The following is a 15,694-nucleotide window of genomic DNA, read 5'->3' as shown; positions in this document are numbered from 1 at the left end:
TAATAAAGCAATAAAAGCATTTTGTGTGTAAGAGAGCTTGTAAAACAGGAAGGGAAACTGAAAATGGAATGTGCACATTTTTCATCTTATAACTATTCCTTTAGAAGCCCTTTACGTTTTACTAACTTGGTAGAATTGTCTATAATTTCGCAGAATAAGTTAGTTGCCCAGAATGCTAAAATAAAAACGAACATCTTTCGTTTTAAGTAGCAGAAATTTCCTTAAAAATTATCAACCACTAATTCTATAGCACATTATATATTTTTGCATTTGTGGATAACGGATTTACTAATATATATTTATTTTAATATCAATGTTTGTTTTAGTTAAATATATATTTAGAAAGGCATGTAACTTAGATTGTTAGATGTATACTGCAAAAGTTCCACCTATTATCTAAATTTGTAGAAGATTCTCGAGTGTAAGAAGCAACAATGTATGGTTTACAAAAGCACTAGCGTATCTTCGAATATTGTTGCCAGCTGAGCTTTCAAGGACCTCGCCCTAAAAGTTAATAAATCCACGAGCCAAGAGAGAGTTTGAAATTATTGATTTGCTACAATTAAGCTATAAACCCAGGAAGCTATAACGTTTATTAATCGGGAAACTATAGGTATTTGACTAGGAAAATTTATATATTTCGAAAATTACAAATCGTTTAATTTCAGTGAATTAACTTCGGACGTTAGTATTTCTACGAAGTTATTTGATATTTTCGTCGGAAAAAAGTCAGCTTGTAAATGGCGTGAGTCTAGATAGAATATTCAGTATTGTTTGAAAAGCTCTTGTATATAAACCATTATTTGTAATAACTATCTGCAACAACCGTTACTAGAATTGTATTATTATTTGGACGTTAAACTATATTTGCGTTAGGAAAGAAATGTGTGAGCAAATATCATAAATTTGATACATATCGACATTTAATTAACTTCTAAATTAAAATTAAAATTTCAGGCTATTGGAAATCGTAATACTAACATAATGAATAGGAAGCTCGTCTGGGATAAGTTATAATACATAACGATTGTAATGAATTAATAAAAACAATGATACAAAAATATATTCATTTAGTTTAAATGTTTTCTTATTGAGTTTTATTTTAGTGCACTATATAATAGAAGTATAAAGAGTGTTACTATTATTTTTAATTATTAACCATTATTTATAAATAATTTATCATTATTTATTTATATCTTTGTAGTAATTGTTAGAATTACTACCACAATAATTTGAAATTAAAGCGCCTTCTCATGAAACATTTGTTATAAAGTACTATAACATACCTGAAATACCGTGGACATAAATCCTTATTTTTTCTGGCTTTGCAACTAAATACCCTCCCTTTTAAACGATAACTAATTTATCTGATGGTTAAACTATTAAACGTTGTATTAAGTAACCAACACTCTGTGTATCTGATCATAAAGACGTTTACAGTTATGCGACAGAGAACTTTCTCTTCTGATTTATAAATTAAACTAAACTGTTGACAGTTTATGTAGTTTTCAGCTCAATGTTTTACGTTATCTTCAAGCAGTGCTCAAATTGTAAGTACTTAAGATGGGGAAGTCCGTAAATATAATGAGAAAATTGTGCTCTAAACTGATACTCTTACACACATAAATGCTCCCTAATGGCACTGCGAACTTACAACGTTAAAATCCGGGTTTACATACCTGTGGTGGGAAGAGCACAGATAGCCCATTGTGTAGCTTTGTTCTTAATTTAAATCTACAACACACACATAAATATACTGTGCATTTGATTAGCCCGTTGAATCGTTACTAAGTATATCAAAATTAAGACTTAGGAAAACAATCTAATAAACATTACAAGAACATTTAAAATCAGTGATTGATTGAGACAAAACGAATGAATAAAGTAGTTTAAGATGTTGAAAAACGGCTTTATCTTCAATTCATATATTTTTTCATGCCACATTTCATTTCAAGGCGATTGTCCTACTATATAAGTGTTCCACTATTGATTTAAATGGTTTGTTACTAAAGCAGTTTTTAACATCTCAAACTCACGACCAAGGCCCAACCTTGTACTTTATTTATGGATCATGGGTCGGCCACATGTTGTGTGGCGACATTGTCGTCTATTTAATTGCAAGAACAATATGTATCTGTCAACCCGTATACAAGTGAAAAATTAAACAACGTTTAACGCTCGATGTTACACACAAGTTCAAAAATACGGCGTTTATAACATTAACTATAAAGGCTATTTCAATAACACAAACAAATAAGCAAGAAAGCATATTAAGTTTTTATTTTTCCAAGGCTCAAAAATGACGCAATATCATTACATATCTTAATGCTAATTCCAACAGACACCTAAAAATCGACAATTAGATTTAAAATTTAAATACTCTTCGGACGGAAAGAACGAGTTCATTCGCTATATAATCTACGGCAGTTAGCCTTAATGGTAGTTAACTGGAACAACTTTATTCACTTTCAATGCTGTACTCTTAACACATCGCGCGAAAGAAATAATTACAGGTTTCAGATAATATACAAATATGATTTACATACATATACACAAAAGAAACTTAGAAAGAAATAAAAGCAGGACAAAAGTCGACTTTACACTTCTTAATACCATAATTTTAAACATTAACTATCTTATAACAATTAGGCTTAAATGTTAAACACGCTTCTTACTAGCTCACCCGCTAGGGTAAAAATTATTAATTTTTTTCTGTTACCTTGGGCAGCGTGCTCCAAGATTTACTAATGCTCTAAGGAAGAAGTATATATTAAAAAAAAAAGAGTTTATATTATTATTAGAGGAAAAAGTAGTAAAATATCGAATAGCGACAAACGAAGACAGATGATGTTCATTCTTCTTGTTTATAAATTTGCTAGTTCATAACGTCGCGTTATTAAAAACTTGATCAAGAAACAATCTCACGATCTTAGTCAAAGATGGTGATTATCCAAAGAGCTTATACACACAATTCTGTGTAAAGAGACATATTTCGTTTATAGTTTTTGTATATTTTTACACTTATTTACTTTAAACCAAAATATAGCAATTCAATATTCACCTAAGAAGGCTTTTGTTTCATATATAGTTCTCATCATGAACCACAGTAAAGGTTCATAATAGGGATCACTCTTTTGTTGTTCTTTATTATTATTTAATATCGTTACTCCAGTCTACAGCAAAAACGGCTATGAACATTGTAATAAAATCTGGACATTATCACTGAATGCATCGTTGTGCATTGTGTAAAGTAGATTTTAAATTTAATTGATACCCTAGCAAATAAAAGCAGCTGTATAACTATTCACACTCAATCGTTTTAATGTAGTCTGTGGTTTATTGGAGCCTCGTAATCTACTACTTGCATACATATGTTGTTGCGGAGCTGCGGGTAGGCCGTGAGTGTAACTTGATGTTCATATGGCAGGCATGTATCATAGCAAGTATTAACTTGTTGTAACTGTATTAAATTCACATATCACTTACTGATGTATAGAGTTCCTGCTTTTTCAAACAGTTTTTTTACCACTACATGATTGATTTCGACCATGATACACAAACGTCTAGGATGTCTCCCACAACAAAGATCTTAAAGTTATAGTTTAAAATATAAGACCGAGCTCCGTTTCGAGCATCGAATCGGCAATCACAGTGATGGCTAATGGTAAGTGTCTAATTATAGTTAATACCGCGTGATTGCGAATTTTATAGATACTGCAGATAAAATATCCATCCTTAAAGCTGATTAAAAGGAATTGCAAGAATCGTACAAGCAGGAGATGGCGAAAATTGTGGCGATTTTAGGCAAAAATGAGAAATAAATTTTGTAGCTATACATTTTATTTATAAAATGTTTAGTTGAAGATAAAATATGTGTCAGAGACGGCCCACCATAGTTTAAGGTAATCTCATTGGAAGAGGGTCATAGAAGTGTCACGACCCAAACTCCATAAGAAATATAGGCGGTGTGTGTGTGTTGTTTTCTAGCAAAGCCACAAAAGCTATCTGCTCAGCCTACCGAGGGGAATCGAACCCCTGATTTTAGCGTTGTAAATCCGGAGACATACCGCTGTACTAGCGGGGGGCAAGTATAGGCGGAAAAGGTATATTGATATCATCCTGTAAATAACACATTCTCGACCTTTAGAGCATGTAGAATGCCACTCTAAGAAGAAATATGGACAACTGCAGCAAAACAGTGACTGGCCTTAGAATGACCAACTGAAAGGAGGAGGAAAAGAGGGGGAATATAGCAAATGTTAAAAATGCTTGCTTCTATGCATATCCTATTATATTATAATACATTGTCTTATATTTGCAATTAATATATATGCATGCAACAAAACAACTTGAAAAAATCATATGGCTATTTATATATACGGATTTACAACTTTAACAAATGTATAATGTCTGCTTATATATATATATAAATACTAGCCAACATTCATTGGATGGCATGCATATATAAAACTCATGCAGTTACAAAATTCACCACATGCACTATTTCGGTATAGTTCAATAGTCCCTCCAATAAAGTGTTTATAGACTCCACATATAACTACAAGATATAAATATTGTAGTTATATATATATATGTTACAAACATATACATAACATTAGTGTGTTGATCACCATACATCATGGTGATCATACATAGAGTATCACTATCAATATCAGGATCAATAGTCATCAAGTCTGCATGAAATCAGTTCATGTCTAAACGTTACGAGACTTAGAAGAGTACCCCCCAGTGGCACAGTGGTATGTCTGCGGACTTACACACTAAAAACCGGGTTTCGATGCCCGTGGTGAGTAGAGCATAGATAGCCCATTGTGTAGCTTTGTGCTTAATTCTAAACAAACAAAATTTAGAAAAGTCAAAATAGAAGTTTGTACGTCGAGGAAATGACATCAACACCGTGTCTCAAACCTTAACCTTTTGTTTTCTTATTTTGTGCGATTGCATTTTCACCTGCGCATGATTTTATAAATATTTATTTTTTTATTAGTTTTTTTAATTTCGTGAAAAACTACACGAGAGCTATCTTCGCTAGCCGTCTCTAATTTTGCAGTGTAAAACAAGAGTTGGCGGTGAGTGGTGATGACTAGCTGCCTTCCCTCTAGTCTTAAATGTTAAATTAGGAACGGCTAGCGCAGATAACTCTTGTGTAACTTTGCGTGATATTCAAAAACAAACAATTACTGTTTTTAATGTATGAAGTAACTATGCTTGTTTCCATTTATAATCATTATTCATTTCTTTTATTTTTAGGTTCTAAATTTATGATTATTTTTTTTTGCATTATCAAAGAGATATGGGACTAACTTAACTCTAAGCTAACCGAACTTCATCCGATGTTGAATTCATGACTGGTGAATTAATGCATTCTAATCTTGTGCATTAATTCATAATATTATGTACTTCTTGCCACTTTGCAATATAAGATTGGCTTCTTTAATTTGTAATTTATGATTTAGCTCAGCTTTGTTTCCTTGCTTGGACTTTTCGCGCAAAGCTATGCAAAGGGTTATCTATACACAACGTCCGTAACTTTGCCCCCACAAACTAGACAGAAGAACACTAGCTAACCAACAACATTGATCAACACTTCTCGCCTGATCGAGTAGCGAGAACATGACAGTCACTCTTATAGCGCAACCAGAAATATGCCAAATAGATGTTTTTGAAATGAGTCGCGAACAGTGATTCTTTAGATTCATAGTCTTGGCACTCTAACCAATAGGCCACGGCCAACCTAATTTTGACCTGTAGACTTAGTTTATTATTGATTAAAAGCTACTAGTGGTCAGATTTTGCAAAGTAGAAAACCTCGAAGTGTCCAATACGTACAGTAGGTATAACAATTAAATGAAATAGTACCATAAAGCTTTAGTTCAAAATAGAGTTAGCACTATTACCACGTGCATAAAACTGCAACTGTGAAGAATAAATTTCTTCGTGAAGCTTCAAAAATTTATGCAGCTATTTGTGACAATTACAGTTCTACGCTACAACTGTAATATTACAATCGAATATTCTGTTAAGTAGGAATTAATTTGAAGCGAAACGTTACCACTCATGTGATACATGATATACTGCGCTTATTGCTTTCAATCTTTTTAATATTTTTCTTACGTGTCGAATTTGATATTGTATGGATTTATCAAATTTACTACATGAACTTTCAACTTACATTCGCAGAGTAAGAGTTAATAGTTATGGGAATATTTGTATTGAAGCTTCCTTTTCTACAATGTTACATACAAAGATCTTCCGTTTTCGGTAAGTTTGTCAGTTTGAAAGATGAGCGCTAAGATTAAGGTCATATTGCAGTAAAGATTACGAGAGCTACATTTCTATAGGAAAATAGATATGGTAGTAAGAGGTGCTGTTGAACCTGATCTTTCTAGGCTAAAGTAGATCAGAACTCCAATCCTGATAGATATATTGTAATATACAAACGACAATACAATTTGTAATAATGATTATTGCAAATAATAATTCATATATAAAAGTTTTACAAACTTATAAACAACACTAAGTCTTCTATCTGGTCCGGAAATGAATATTTTATCGACGGTTCACGAAGAGCGAATTCTTTGCTGATATTGTTACACTTCACCGTTTACAAGCTGACGTTTCTCCGACAAAGATATCTAATAAGCTGCACAAAGTGCTATTGGTCAGTATGGGTAAGGTTTGAGCCAGTAATACTGTTTTTCTTATATTTGATATTCCTGTTGGCCCAGGGGTGTGGAAGAAACACGACTCCAATCAGTGACATAAAAAAACTCGAGCCATATGTGTAAGTACCTAGGACAGTGTAAATAAAATTGCCTAAAGATTATTTGCATCCAAAATAATGACACAAAAATAATTTTGTCTGAGCATATTGCCACAGTAGGAAAGTAAGAGAACAACCATAAAAGATTCCAAACTAATCAACTTAAACTGACTGGGTTGGTTATGTCAAAGATTGAAACCTTTGCTATGCCGAAGAGAATGGTGGTTAATTTAATTAAACTTACTCGAGTACAGTGTTGTAGATATTGATAAAGATGTATAGAAACAAGGTAACACTTCTGAAAAACATAACGTTGGGTCTTTAGTAAATATTTCAGTGAATTCATCATTCATGTCAGTAAATACTGACTTTGGACTTGGAGAATGGAGAAAAGTTAGGAAGGAGTATTTTGATTTTACCTTACACTCAGTACAACTTTAGACAGAACAAAAGTAGTTGTGATTTATCTCCTTAGGAGCATCTGTATCCTACGGTTAGACCTATTGCATAATTGTCTGTCAGGAAGGTCCACAGTACAGAAGGAGAGTCATTCCTGGTGACGAGAAACCCACTTGAAGTAAAAATGTATTCTCAAGATGGCTGGTATAAGTATTGAAACTCTATTTTAATTAAAGTTTTAATATCCATACCAACCGTCTTGGGAATACAGAAAGAGAGTCGTTTCGTAAAAGGGTTAATGAGAGAGAGCAAAGAAGACTGACCTCGCCTAAGCCCGCCACTTTAGCTGGGGTTCTTAAATTATAACGTACTTTACATATATATATTAATCCGGCATGACTAGCCCTTCCCCTTCCAAGATGGAAGACTATTGACCGTGTTGCCTCCCCCTCTTCCCCCAAATGACGCCCTTTTAGCATAGCTAAGTTGCAGTTCTGTGGGCGTGGAAAGCCTCTCTTGCTTACCAAATAAATTCCAAAAATAATGGACTGCTGGTATGACTTAGAGAAATAAGTCAGCATTTCTCCAGATTCACAAATAATATTACATGAGAAGCTTTGGTAATTATAAATAAATGGATATAAAATTACTAGCTTGTTTATTTGTAAGCCGATGTTTTAAACAAATGGTTTTACAGTTGACTCTAAGTCGCCCAACATTTCACTTCTGTATAGTTGTCTGTACATAGAAACTTAAAGCTACTTATTTCCATGCAAAATTGAAATTACACTAAAAATAAACACGAATTGATACTTTTAAATCGTAACGATTCGGTTACTATATCAGTTGTTTCTTATTTTATTGAAATAAGGAGACAAAACAGTAAGTATTTAATTTGAAAATGTATGACTCAAGCATAGACTTCAAATATAGTTAGAATTTACATTTGTAAAAGTTGAAAAATATAGTTTAAAACAGGGAGAATTGGTGGTTAACTTATATAAGCATATGTAGAGAACTTTAAAAACGTTGTTCTTATTGCACACGTCTAATCTAAGTGATGTAAATTATTGCTGTCCTTTTCTTTTACTCAACGTCAAGTTCTCCATAGTTGTATGCTGTGATTTGTTGGATAGATGAAAAGAGGTAGACCGCGTACCTAATGAATGTAGGAACTCAACAAGTTTAGTAATCCATTCTATTGTTATAGCGAGATTATAAAAGAATGTTGGAACATTTCACCACGAGGCTATATTTTCGTCCACCATTATTAGTGTCATTCACATATGCTGTGATGTAATCAATAATGTTAAAAAAGTTTCCTTACAGTTATCTGTTCAACCATTTGGAAAAACTGTTATAACTTGAATTGTGTTTTATTTCTTCATTCTGTTTCGTAGAATCAAAAGATGAAGAGCATTGTTGGTTAAATATCTTCACAGTATATGGTGCTAAAATCTATTATATGCAGTGTTAGACCATGAAATAAAAATCTTTTTTCGTGATTTTCCCAAGGACTTTATAATGATTTTGTTAATCTGAATTGTTTTAAATCTACATACCTTTAACTCTTTTATATTCGGCAATAAATGAACCAACTATTTGGCTCGGTTTAAGTTTTTAATTGAAAGACTTTCTGTTGTTATCATATCTTATTCACTATCGACCTTAACCCTTCAAGGTATACTGATTAACAGGGCTTGCTTAACTAACTTCTTACTAGAATCGCCTATTTCTCAGTGCGTGGTAAGACACATGGATTTTTTATTCTGCTAAATTCCAATTAGATGGTATAGAAAGACACATATTCTTTAAATAGTTTTAGATTACTTGATGTATAACTTCTACTGGAAATGCATTTTCAGAAGGAATTCCCAAATATTTTTATCTCGTAAAAAAATTAATATTCACTGGTTAACTAGATTTTTCTTAAAAGACAGCGGTATATAACTTTGAAACTCAAAATATAACACTGTCTTCTTAAAGAAAATTTATTGATCAAGTTTACCGTTTTTATTTTTAATATAAAGTTAGTGCTCATGTTGGTGTTCAACAAGGAATTTAACAGTGTGATGGGTACCCTTAAGGTTGTACGAAAATCTAAACATGCTCGTCCTCTATACTTATGTTTCTGCAACAGGCAATTGTCCATTCAACTAAATTTCATCATGAATACTCTGCCTAAACAATCTATTGAATAATGTTCATCTTCTTTTAAAATAATAAAGGTATCATCTACATATCTTCTACAACGTAGTGGTTTAACACATACAAGACGTTCCTTTAATAAAGATTTTTCATGGTGATATAGGAAAAAAATTAGCAAGTGATGTGGCTAATCAAGATTCTACTTAAAATTAGTGATGAATATCTTTGTTTAAAAGTGATGATCTGTGGTAGCAAAACTCGTCAGTCTCTGTAACATTTTTTTTTAGATTTCATTTGTTTATATTAATTTTAGTACAAGAAGCAAACTATGTCATCAAGTATATTATAAAGTGGATTTGATATGTATGTCTAAACCTATATGTAGATTTTTTTCAGATATAAAGGTCGTATACCTGTTTACAAAAGTTTTAATATAATGAATATAAATGTTTTAAGTATTCTTTAAGTAACCAATCCAACCACTTGGTGGCTAACAATCCGCACACAAAAACATGCTGATATAAAATCCACGTCATATTCAAGTAACAAAAGATATGGCTGTATGAATGTAATGAGTCCATGAGTAGAGTACAATTTAATATCCTTGCAAATAATGAACAAGAACTGACACTAAAATAAAGCCTATTAATTAATGAGCAGAATATTGAGGTTCGTTTATTAGTGAATGGTTTTAACATTAAGATGTTAAGACTACAACATTTAAAAGATTCTGGGTAAAGTGAATTGAATTTATGTTTTACAGTCGTTATAACTGTAGGACTTTTGTTCATTAACTGTTAAATAGTTAATCTATATGCTCTGTGAAATTGCTAGTATAAATATGTAGAGTATTTTTCAGACTGAAGATGTAAAGCTAAATTGAGTGCTTTTTCTACAGCAAAACCTTTAATCTGCTTAAAGAAGATAGTAACCTGTATTAAAATGTTGAATGTTTTAGACCAGACCCAGCTTTCCTTACATGGTTAGAACCACCACAATTTGAAATTCAAATACCTATGGTGTAGCATATATTGCTACTGTAAATAATACTTACAGTTTGTAATCTGTTATACTATGATTTTCGTGGTCGTTTGCATTGGCTTGAAGGTCATTATCAGTTTTTAAGTGCAAGCTACACATTGAACTGTCTCTGCTCCTTGTGAATATCAAATTCCTCTTCCCTCTGTGTTGAGCAAAGTTAAAATATATTTTTCTGAATAGAATATGGAGAGCATATTGATAGTGGAACAACAACAATAAGATGTATGGCTAAAACTTGTTTCTCGCTAAGTTCTCATAAATGTCACCATGATTTATTTTGTAGCAAAAATATTATTAAGACTGTGAGGTTAATACAACGAAGATGGCTAAAGGGCAGCTTTACCTAACCTATGCCTCAAAGAATGTCTTTTCAGTGGAGTGAATGTGTATGTTTAACACTGTTCTTCATTCAGTGGGTATGTTAGATCTGTAAAACAGGTGTGATAAAATATTGTCCAGTAGTGTGAACGTGTATTTAACTCTTCTGTCACTAGATGCAACATGTGTGCCATCACATCGTTTGGAATTCTCGTTTGTTGTGTCCATAAAGGTCAGAATTATTGGCTCATGATACTTATGAATTTATCAAGTGGTACTTGAGTAAATATAATTTGAACCCAAGAGAGACTTAAGATAAAGAAGGTTGAAAGAGACGCAGCTGGTATAAAGTTTTCTAATTTCTAAATTCGTTATAATTCATTTCTGATATCGCAAGAGCATAACAAACCTATGATTTTATATCTGAAACGCAGTAAATTCGAGGAGAGATAACCAGTATTTGTTGTACTGAATATTAGCACTACATTTACATAAAGGTAAGTGTGTTTTCTTATAAGTTACTTCTTGTGTAATGTAGAATTGTTGCTTAAAATGTAAGTTCATAGTTTAAACAAATATATCTTTATATTTAAGAAAGTAAAGATGTCTTATAAAGCTTGGCTTTAGCTTAGGTATTAGTTGATCTTAACAGCGTAATTGCAATAACTTTGCAAATATATCTCTCATCTGCTACAATTGGAAAACTTCCACAATATCAATACTTATGAAATATCCAGCACCTTTGAACTTGGAATAAATATTCTTTGTTTCTGGCACAAACAACCTAGTCTCATAAATAAGTTTATATTTAATAAAGCAATTCTGTTGTAGGAAAGGCCCATCATAGCCTGATGATTAGTGCGTTTGACTCGCAAATTGTGAGTTCGAATTACCCTCACTAAACACGCTCACGCTTTCGATCATGGGGCATTACAACGTAATGCTAAATCCCACTATTCTTTATAAAAGAACAGTCCAAAAGTTAACGGTAAGATGTATTGACTAAGGTTGCCTTCCGTCTTGTTTATCACTGCTAAATTAAGAAATGCTATAAGAGATTGTCCTTGAGTAGCTTTGCGCACAATTCAAAAGAAATAATTGCTATAGTATGTTTGATCCCAAGGTTTGCGAGATTTTAACAGCTGATATTTTTATAACACAGTAGGAATACTGTACAATAATTTGTTGTTATCTAACTCTTTTCCTCGTCCCTCCCTATACATAACAGTTCATGGTTGCAGACCCAGTCCTACTGTTTGTATTTAGTTCCATGGAATCGATATTATCAAAATCCTAAAACATGCAGTTAAATTACAGAAATAAGATCATTGCTATAGCCAAGTTAACAGATGATACATTTTTTCACTTCTATGAAAGAGTTATTATTAACTTAATCTGTGGTGATTACAATATTATATCAAACTTTAGTCTGTAGCACTGTTTTCCTGTATACTTAACTCCAAACAGCGCAGATTTGCTGAAAAATTTTGTCATATTCAATTTAACAAAGAATATGCTACCTAAAAATTTGTGTGAATATATAATAATTAAAATCAAAACATACTGTAAGAAAAAAGAGAGAGAGAGCAATGGTCAACATTTATTTTTTCACACCATTTCTAATCATTTTGTACCTTCATTTGTTTGTTACTTACATCTAGCAATGCATTTATTAAACGATTTTGAGTGGCTTTTTTCGTCTCTGGTGGGACAACGGTAAGTTTAGAGACTTACAACTTTAAAATCCGACGTTCGATTCCAGGACCTAGCAGATACCCAAGTTTGGTTTTGTTCTAAAGCAGAATGGTTTGTTTGATGTAGAAACCACATTCTTTTGTCTCAGAAAGTTTTATTATATAAAGATGTGTAGAATCAAATAGAAATCTCGAGAAAATTAAAATGTCACTTATGCACAATTTTTAAAAAATGCGTTCATCTGAATAATTTAATAACATTACACAGAAAAAGGTGAACTACTTTTGACATATACCTTATAAAACATAATGTCAGTGATATTTTCGTAAAGGAAAGTTAATATAGATTTTCATATGTTACTGCATGTAAAAGAAAGCCAATTCCAAGATATATATATATATATATACATACATATGGGTACATATTGTATTTTATATTTTGAAGATAAGGGTTGAATAAACACACAATATGAGCTGTACAAGTCAAGGTTAAAGCGTCTCTCTGTAAATGGGCATGGGCGGGATTTTCTGTCTTTCTGAGGTCATGTTTGTGGTTTAACCGGTTCACATTATTTCCACCAGACTATTTCGTGGAAACTTTGGTTAAAAAGAAACCTAAACCCATAATTTCTTCACTTGTGTGGCATAAAAACGTTCGACGTGTACCGGTATAGTACGAAACAGAGAATTTATATATAAAAAAACGATTTTTAAAAAACGTTTTAGGAAAATTCTTTTCCTAAAAGAACGGGCCTGGCATGGCCAAGCATGTTAAGGCGTGCGACTCGCAATCTGAGAGTCGCGGGTTCGAATCCCCATCGCACCAAACATGCTCGTCCTTTCAGCTGTGGGAGCGTTATAATGTTACGGTCAATCCCACTATTCGTTGGTAAAAGAGTAGTCCAAGAACTGGCGGTAGGTGGTGAAGAATAGCTGCTTTACCTCTAGTCTTACACTGCTAAGTTAAGGACGGCTAGAGCAGATTGCCCTCGTGAAGCTTTGCGCGAAATTCAAAAAAACAAACACAAACAAACCTAAAAGAACAAAACGAAAGTGATTTAACAAGTAACTCACGTGATAGGGCCCGGCATGGCCAAGCGTATTAAGGCGTGCGACTCATAATCTGAGGGTCGCGGGTTCGCATCCCCGCCGTGCCAAACATGCTCGCCCTCCCAGCCGTGGGTGCGTTATAATGTGACGGTCAATCCCACTATTCGTTGGTAAAAGAGTAGCCCAATAGTTAGCAGTTGGTGGTGATGACTAGCTGCCTTCCCTCTAGTCTTACACTGCTAAATTAGGGACGGCTAGCACAGATAGCCCTCGAGTAACCTTGTGCAAAATTCAAAAAACAAACAAACAAACTCACGTGATAAGTAAACTGACTTGGCAGCAAGTTTTAACTTTTCTAAGCACATTTTCTTTTAACATTTAGAATCGATAATTCATATAAACTTGTCGTTGTTATTAAACTGTCAGATTATTTTTTGTTTCTGAAATATTATAACTTTAGTTTTCTTAAGTTTCATAATAAATTAATAAGATGACCCCTTATGGCTTGTGTCTCTTCCTGCAATTTACCTACAGGATTCGCTAAATATTCAAGAAAAATATCAATTTGATTTGGAAATGTCTAGTGTATTAAATGTGCGTTTTCTGTGCCATTGACGATTTCAAAAATGCAGTTTGCTTTGATCTATCACGATTTTATACAAGTTCACATAATCCATTATATTTTTAAATAACTTACATTAATTTAAATTTTATGAAATGTGCTATTTTATCCCATCTGTAAAATGATGGAGTGTATTAGGAGTACTTGTATCTCCTTCGTTTATTCTCGAATAATATTTATGTTTTGTGAAGTATGAAACGTTCCATAATTTTTCAGATACAGTTTTAGATTACTTTTTCGTTAGAACGGTTTAAAACGTACGAATTTTAATTGCAATAAAATCACATGTCTGTTGAAATTTACTCAAAATGGTTGTCATTCAACATTCTCATTTTAACCCCCTTATAATAAGGATCATATTAATATTTGAAGTAAAAACCTCTCTGCCTTAGACTTGAGTAAACAGATGGAAATTCACATACCTGTACGTTCGTAATTCAGTCTTTATCTATATAAAAACTTTAAACCTATCCATTTGTTTGTTTACTTGCTTGTTTGTCTGTCCGCCGCTTTTACTACGCAGGTCACACGTCTCTGAAGTGGAGGTGCGCAAAACGACATTCTTCGTTAATATACTAGTCTATCGTCTGCTATCGAACCGGTAATTTCATTGTTAACACATGCATTACACAAATAAATTCAACGCACACTTTACATTATTTGGTAAGTTTGAGTTAATATTCAATTTAGAATATAGAATTATAGGCTTATTTAGTTATAGATTATTAACTATACAACTACTAATGTTTGTTTGTTTGTTTTTTGAATTTCGCACAAAGCTACTCGAGGGCTATCTGTGCTAGCCGTCCCTAATTTAGTAATGTAAGACTAGATGGAAGGCAGCTAGTCATCACTACCCACCGTCAACTCTTGGGCTACTCTTTTACCAACGAATAGTGGGATTGACCGTCACATTATAACGCTCCCACGGTTGAAAGGGCGAGACATCTACTAATACATCATACATTTAACCCCATATACAAAGAAAATGATACAAAATTAAAACGTCACGTGTGAGAAAACAAACAATAGGTCTAGCCTATAGTATAAGATTGTTTCGTCCGCCATTAAAAAAAAAAAAAGACTAAGTGAAAAGAGTAAGGCTTAAATTATAATACTTTGTGTTTGTGTTTTTCTTGTAGCAAAGCCGCATTGAGCTATCATCTATGTCCACCAACGGGAATCTAACCCATGATTTTAGAGTTGTAAATCCATAGACATTATAATACTTATTGTGTATAATACGATTAAAGTAAAGTCAATGTAATTAGTATACACGAAGTGGAAGATGGGTTGAACCTGGAACTTTTTTTATTATTATAAATAGACAGGCCTAGTTAGTTATAGGTTATTTAGTATTTAAGGAAGGATGACGGGAGATGGGGGAATAGAGCTAGGCTTACCATCTTCATCAGAACATAATTTAGATATTTTCCATAAGGTCTTATTTAATTTTGCCAGTGAAAAAAACCGAAAACATCGTTCATATAAGCGCCCTGATTTAAAACAGTTCGTAGCTTATTTTCAAAAATCAAAGTTAACTTGTCTTCTGTCTGTGTGTGTGTATTTTTGTGGGTTTTTTTTTCATAAATTCATAAAATATGTTTGCCTATCAAAGTATGGAACGGGGAAACAGAG

Source organism: Tachypleus tridentatus, chromosome 8 (genome assembly GCF_004210375.1).
Source record: "Tachypleus tridentatus isolate NWPU-2018 chromosome 8, ASM421037v1, whole genome shotgun sequence".
Classification (NCBI taxonomy): domain Eukaryota; kingdom Metazoa; phylum Arthropoda; class Merostomata; order Xiphosura; family Limulidae; genus Tachypleus; species Tachypleus tridentatus.
Note: the sequence above shows the minus strand (reverse complement) of the source record.